This window comes from Salvelinus sp. IW2-2015, linkage group LG32 (assembly GCF_002910315.2).
Source record: "Salvelinus sp. IW2-2015 linkage group LG32, ASM291031v2, whole genome shotgun sequence".
Lineage (NCBI taxonomy): Eukaryota > Metazoa > Chordata > Actinopteri > Salmoniformes > Salmonidae > Salvelinus > Salvelinus sp. IW2-2015.
The window spans coordinates 17837008-17844981 of record NC_036871.1 but is presented as its reverse complement, the minus strand read 5'-3'; positions in this window follow the sequence as shown (position 1 = coordinate 17844981).

The following is a 7974-nucleotide window of genomic DNA, read 5'->3' as shown; positions in this document are numbered from 1 at the left end:
CACAGATAGGAGGAGAGGAGAGGCAGGCTGGGGATGGTCTGTCTGTCACACAGACAGGGGGAGAGCTCATAGATCACACACCTTTATAATCTGCAGCTGAACACCTTCGTCTGTCTGAGGCCCTTGAAAGCAGCCACATATGGTTTCGATGATTCTATCGATTAACATCTTTCCAGGTGTAGTGTTGTCTGGTGCGTTTCCAGTGAGGTGGCCATAAGCAATGAGTTTCTGGAGAAAGAAAAGTGAGGATAAACCTTACCTTAACTGTGTATGATACAATAATCCAGAAAAATACTGTAGAGCTTTAATAACTGCCATTTGCCAAGATTAGACATACAGTTGAAGTCAGAAGTTTACATACACTTAGGTTGGAGTCATTAAAACTTGTTTTTTCCACCACTCCACACATTTCTTGTTAACAAACTATAGTTTTGGCAAGTTGGTTAAGGACATCTACTTTGTGCATGACACAAGGACTTTGTCCAACAATTGTTTACAGACAGATTATTTCACTTATTATTCACTGTATCACAATTCCAGTGGGTCAGAAGTTTACATACACTAAGTTGACTGTGCCTTTAAACAACTTGGAAAATTCCAGAAAATGATGTYATGGCTTTAGAAGCTTCTGACAGGCTAATTGACATAATTTGAGTCAATTGGAGGTGTACCTGTGGATGTATTTCAAGGCCTACCTTCAAACTCAGTGCCTCTATGCTTGACATCATGGGAAAATTAAAAGAAATCAGCCAAGACCTCAGAAAAGAATTGGAGACCTCCACAAGTCTGGTTCATCCTTGGGAGGAATTTCCAAACGCCTGAAGGTACCACATTCACGTACAAACAATAGTACGCAAGTATAAACACCATGGGACCATGCAGCCAACATACCGCTCAGGAAGGAGACGTGTTCTRTCTCCTAGAGATGAACGTACTTTGGTGCAAAAAGTGCAAATCAATCCCAGAACAACAGCAAAAGACCTTGTGAAGATGCTGGAGGAAACGGGTACAAAAGTATCTATATCCACAGTAAAACGAGTCCTATATCGACATAATCGGAAAGGCCGCTCAGCAAGGAAGAAGCCACTGCTCCAAAACCGCCATAAAAAAGCCAGACTACAGTTTGCAACTGCACATGGGGACAAAGATCAATTACCTTTTGGAAGACTGTCCTTGGTCTGATGAAACAAAAATAGAACTGTTTGGCCATAATGACATCCGTACTATGTTTGGAGGGAAAAGGGGGAGTGCTTGCAAGCCGTGACAGAACAGCATCCCAACGTGAAGCAACGGACAAAGGGTGCAGCAAATCATGTGTGGGGAGTGCTTTGTGCAGGAGACTTGGTGCACTTCACAAATAGATGCATCATGAAGGGACGGAAAATATCGTGGATATATTGAAGCAACATCTCAACATCAGTCAGGAAGTTTAAAGCTTGGGCGCAAATGGGTCTTCCAATGGGCATGACCCCAAACATACTTCCGAGTTGTGTGCAAAATGGACAACAAAGTCAAGGTATTGGAGTGGCCATCACAAAGCCCTAACCTCAATCCTATAGAAAATGTGTGGGCAGAACTGAAAAGTGATTGTGAGCAAAGGAGGTCTAAGTAACCTGACTCAGTTAACCCAGCTCTGTCAGGAGAATGGGCCAATTTACCCAACTTTATTGTGGGAAGCTTGTGGAAGTCTACCCGACAAAGTTTGACCCAAGTTAACAATTTAAAGGAATGCTACAAATACTAATTGAGTGTATGTACACTTCTGACCACTACGGGTGTGTGAAATGAAAGAATAGACACTGAATAAATCACTCTCTCTACTATTATTCGACATTCATATTCTTAAATAAAGTGGGATCCTAACTGACCTAAGACAGGGAATTTTTACTGGGATTAAAATGTCAGGAGATTGTGAAAAACTGAGTTTAAATGTATTTGCTAAGGTGTATGTTGAACTTCCGGACTTGGAACATGTATGTTTACTGACTTGTGTGTGTGTGTGTGTGGTGTGTGTGTGTGTGTGTGTTGTGTGTGGTGTGTGTGTGTGTTGTGTGTGTGTTGTGTGTGTGTGTGTGTGTGTGTGGTGGTGTGTGTGTGTGTGTGTGTGTGTGCAAATGTGTGTGGGGTCTGTGTGTAGTGATTGTCAGGGTGTGATGTAGATGTGTGTAGTTGCGGTGTTACCTTGCTACTAACTGTAACCCAACTGCTAGGAGAATGTCATGTGACGATGCGAGGACATTTGGACTGGCAGGCTAACTCGAATGGCAGGAAGTATTTGTCTGCTTCTATGATGGTATCCTTGGACTTGACCGGTGGTAGAGCACTGGAATCAGCATTGTTGTCTCCAGGAGGGGGACTGAGGGGGAATACAGAGTGACAGCTAAATGGTTAAAACATTAGGCCAAACAAACATGTCTGAGCAATTCAACCATCTCATATGAAACGTTTGTGCCTCGGTGATCAATGGCCAACTGCCCCCAATAGGCCTCTATGCTGCAGTCATATTGATGCTCCTGAGGTCCTCTGTAAACATCAGCATTGCTGTGATTCATTCAGGTAGGCAGCTGGAAGTGGAGTTGCGTGCAGTCTGCAGAGAAGGTTAGAGAGGTCGGGAGGAGGTCAGGGGAGGAGTACCAGTGTCGGCATTATGGACACTGTCACAAACACACTTGGTAAATTCCGATTCTCCACACTTCTCCCGAAGTGTGCACTTGAACACGGCCTCCAATGGAAAAATGGTGGAAACTCCCAACAGCCAAAGCTTACAGCAATCCAATGCTTTCAAATCCATGAGGGGGGTGTACAAGTGCACACCTCGGGAGAACGGTAGAGAATCAGGATGTAGCCATTGTCAGTTAGCTGGGGGATACTGACCATCAATACTGAGTTTCTCTTCTTTATCACACTTCTCGTCTCGGCTCCTTCCTCCCTCTCATTTCCTCAAACTTTAATTAGGCCTGCTATGAAGCAAATGAGCCTAGTCTTTTTTTAAATGAACTTTATTTGCATATTATCTCAGACTCGAGATGCGTTCATTTCCCCAATGCACATTTGACACATCAGAAAGAGTTTTGTTCTTAACATTGAGTGAGAAGTGATTAAAGCTTAATAKACTGCTGTGCTATAGTGTGTGTGTCTTAAATGGCACCCTTTTCCCTATATAGTGCACATAAGGGACAAAATGCAATTTTGAGTCACTTGGGAGTGTGCCTGGTCAGTGTTTCAGCCTGGGGTCTGGGGTGGTGACTAGGACCTGTGAGAGCTCAGGTGTGAAAGAAATTAAACCTCCAGACAGAAGGCAGCGGGAGATGTGTGGGTCACTGAGCTTCAGTTCACTGGCCCATCTGGCTATTAACCAATCACAACCAAGGGATTGGGGGAGAAGACAATAACAAGAAAACGAGACACATCAAAACAAACCTTGACATTATTGACTACAGATTACATTTCACACATACACTATATCTCAAAATAAACCTACCTCAGTTTCTCTGTTTCTTCTTTAATTTCCTCTGAAAACAGAAAGAGAGAAACAATGAACTAAAGAGCCATGCTATTGGCCAGTATGATGCTGCTCTTGCTACATGGGCAATAATCAAGGTCAATACATCAACAGCCAATGTAATACCCCAGCAGTAGAGTGCTTCATTACATGAAGGCATGAGTACTTTGTCAAATTATCCTTTATTCCAGAAAGGAAATCCCACCAATTTCTATTAGCAACCTGTCAGCGCTATGTTGAAAGGAAGCAACGTCATTCCGTCACTTACATCCGCGACTCCACAATGATAATACTGTTATTGTTACACTGACTGTGACCCCTTAGGTCCCTTTACTTGTCTTGTGATCAGTTACAACTCATTATTCTCACCAAACATGAGAATGATGAGTTGCTTGAATCTGTAGAGAAAAATATACTTCATTGGTTATCTGAATTTCCCATTTCGTTATTATTGATAGGAGGGGACATTAATATTACTATAGATAATTCAACTGATAGATGGCCCCCAGGTAGGCCAAACAGTCAGAATTTGGGTTTAATACTTTTTATGGAAAAGTTGGAGTAACAAAAGAGGTTCCAGACAGTCCAGAATAGATTTTTGTCTTATATCAAAATGTATTGATAGTGAGTGTGTTACTACAAATATTTGTATTACTCCCCTCAGAGACCATAGGGCCATTTACATCGATGTCAAAATATTTACCCCTGCTACTAACCTTGGTAGAGCATCCTACTGGAAGCTAAATAGCTCTTTATTAAATAATATAAAATTGACCAGAAATACAGTGTAGACATTGTTAATGTTGCAAATGACTATTGTAGCTGGAAACGGCAGATYTTTWATGTAATATCTACATAGGCGTACAGAGGCCCATTATCAGCAACCATCACTCCTGTGTTCCAATGGCACGCTGTGTTAGCTAATCCAAGTTTATCATTTTAAAGGGCTAATTGAACATTAGAAAACCATTTTGCAATTATGTTAGCACAGCTGAAAACTGTTGTTCTGATTAAAGAAGCAATAAAACTGGCCTTTAGACTAGTTGAGTATCTGGAGCATCAGCATTTGTGGGTTCGATTACACGCTCAAAATGGCCAGAAACAAAGACTTTCTTCTGAAACTCGTCAGAAAGAGGAGTGGGAGGCCCCGGTGCACAACTGAGCAAGAGGACAAGTACATTAGAGTGTCTAGTTTGAGAAACAGACGCCTCACAAGTCCTCAACTGGCAGCTTCATGAAATAGTACCCGCAAACACCAGTCTCAACTTCAACAGTGAAGAGGCGTCTCCGGGATGCTGGCCTTCTAGGCAGAGTTCCTCTGTCCAGTGTCTGTGTTCTTTTGCCCATCTTTTCTTTTTATTGGCCAGTCTGAGATATAGCTTTTTCTTTGCAACTCTGCCTAGAAGGCCAGCATCCCAGAGTCACCTCTTCACTGTTGACATTGAGACTGGTGTTTAATGAAGCTGCCAGTTGAGGACTTGTGAGGCGTCTGTTTCTCAAACTACAGAGGGACTCATCTTTAAAAGGAAGAGTCCTAATAACCAAGGCTGAAGGTATCTCTAGGCTAACATGGTGGGCTGAGTATGGTGGGCTGAATTTTCTGGACTTTACTACTTTAACTAATACTTTTAAGATCAATTGGATAAAATAATTCCGAAGAAGACCCACTTCTATGTGAAACGTTATTCCTCATGTCTTCTCTACTTTTGGTGGCCTTAACTTCATCTTGGTTTGCAATTATAATATTGACAAAGTTCCAGTGAAACTCTGCTTTTCATTAGCAGGTTTTCTTGTCATGGTCCTTAATTTAGAATAATACATTTTCTCCACACAAATATTATATATGGAATAATCAGAACATATTGTATAAAAATACCTCTGTTTTTAGAATATTGGTTCTGAAATAATATGCCATTGGTGAGCCAACTTATTGGTGAGCAGAGGGTCTTTTACTTAATTATAAGGAATTCTTATCACTCTTATTATCACGCCTAAAGATTTTGCAATTGTTTTAGATGCCATTCCCTCAGGTGTCTCTTTATTATTCAGGAACATATCAAAGCCTGACCCTCAGAACATACCTACAAGTAACCCTGTTGACTCATCAGTAGGAAAGATTTTTATTTCAGTCCATTCAACAATAATAGAGCTATACGAGCCTTGTTTCAACAGGATGTTTTATCTATACCTTATGTCATGCCTCATTGGAATGGTTTTATTGATAATGTCTGTTGGAAAGAAGTTTGGATGTTGCTACACACATACTTATTAACAAAATGAAGGAAGTTTATTTTAAAATGATTCACAAATATTATTGTGCCAACCACTATATGAAGAAAAAAAAATCTAGAAATTCACAATTCAAATTGTACCTTTTGTAATGACCACCAAGAAACAATGTTGCATCTTTTTTGGCATTGTATTCATGTAAGAAAACTGTGGCAAGACATCAGTAGATTTATAATTGAACACATTTATGAAGATCTTATGAAGACATTTATGGAGAGATGTACTGCTTGGATTCTTTACCTACGATAGAAATAAGCTGAAACATTTTTATGTAATTCATTTCATTATTCTTTTGGCCAAATTTCATATTTCACAAATGTAAATACAAAACACCACATTTTATTACCTGGCAAAAAGAAATTGAACTATATTTTAAGACAAAAAAGCTGGTAGAATAATAAATGTGTGTATATCCTTTAAGGTCCTTGTGTAATGTGATATTGTACCCCCTAGCCCAATTGTCCATTGTATAGCCTTTATATATACACTTGTGTTCCCCATGTACTTTTTGTATTTATTTGTTAATAAAAAAAWAWATATATATTGTTACTGCAGGGTGGGGGGACAGAGCATCAACTTTTGCACCACTGTCCAGTTAGATCAATGTTCCAGCATTGTTTCACTGTATTATGCACACCCCAAAAATAGTATATTATATAATATTTTGGACACTGTCCAAAGTGGCCTTGAATAAACATAATTAACCATCTATCAAATAAAAGWTAACTCCCATTGAATATGATATAGTTCACCCAAATAGCAAAATGACATATTGGTTTCCTTACCCTGTAAGCAGTCTATAGACTAGATATGACAACAATCCATGCTTTGGTTTTGTTTATCTGGCCACTGTTTCAAACACTATCTTTTTAGCRTGTGTGGCACAAATYCAATGCAAGACAACGGTACCTATACTGAAAAAATATATAAACGCAACATCAAATTTTATTTGTAACATGCGCCGAATACAACAGAGCTGTGTTCAAATAGTATATACTACATAATATACTATTAGTTCATTTTAGTATACTGTAAACTAACGGTATCCTTTCAGTTGAGTGTACTAGAGATTCGCCTGTCTACCGGAAGTTGATGCTATTGCTATGCAACCTCTTGCTAGCTTGTTAGCATAACAAATGACTAGCTAGACTTCGAGTGTGTTCGTAAATTCAAATCTGGAGAGCCAGTGCACTCTGGGCGTTCGTAAATTCAGGGCGTGGTCAGATTGTCCATTCGTAAATTCAGAGTTCTTCACTCTCATGGCACACACTGGACGCTCCGAGGAGTAAGGTTGATCCGAGCATTCTGACCTCACAATGGCAGTCAAGCACCCGAGCTAACTGGCTAGCTACTTTCAGACACAAGTGAGAGAACACCTCTCTGACCATTTTACTCACCCTTGCAGAGCTGGCTAGGACATCACCTCCAAATCATCCTAAAGTACTTCAAATTGATTATGTAGCTCAAAGTCCCTTGTAGATGATTTGGACATGGGTGAAAAATTCTAATATTAATACCATGACTTGAAATGGATTTGTGCCACAAATGCTATAACCACAGATAGGAGCAGTTACCAGTATCTTCCCTAACGTTCGCATTTGGAAACAGTGGGATTAGGGCCTAATGGATTTATTTCAATTGACTGATTTCATTATATGAACTGTAACTCAGTGAAAATGTTGCATGTTGCGTTTATATTTTGGTTCAGTGTAGGAAAAATGCATCCTTCATACAGTATTACATCCCTACTCTGCCTCCTTGAGTACAGCCTCCTTACCTGTCAGGGTCAATGGAAGAAGACAGTCCACAGCGCCACACAGTGTTTGCATACCAAATGGCACCCTATATCAGTGTTTCCCAACTCCAGTCCTCCAGTACCCACAACAGTACACATTTTTTGTTGTAGCCCTGGACAAACTGATTCAACTCATTGAGGGCTTGATGACTCCTTGAATCAGGTGAGTTTGTCCAGGGCTACAACAAAAATGTGTACTGTTGTGGGTACTGGAGGACTGGAGTTGGGAAACACTGCCCTATATAGTGCACTACTTTTCAAGAGGGCCCATAGGTAAAAAGTAGTGCATTGTGTAGGGATTAGGGTACCATTTGGAACACACCCATGACCAGTTTTAATCATGTTACGTGTTTATTACCTGCTCCAACAAGCACTTCTTGACCAAAAA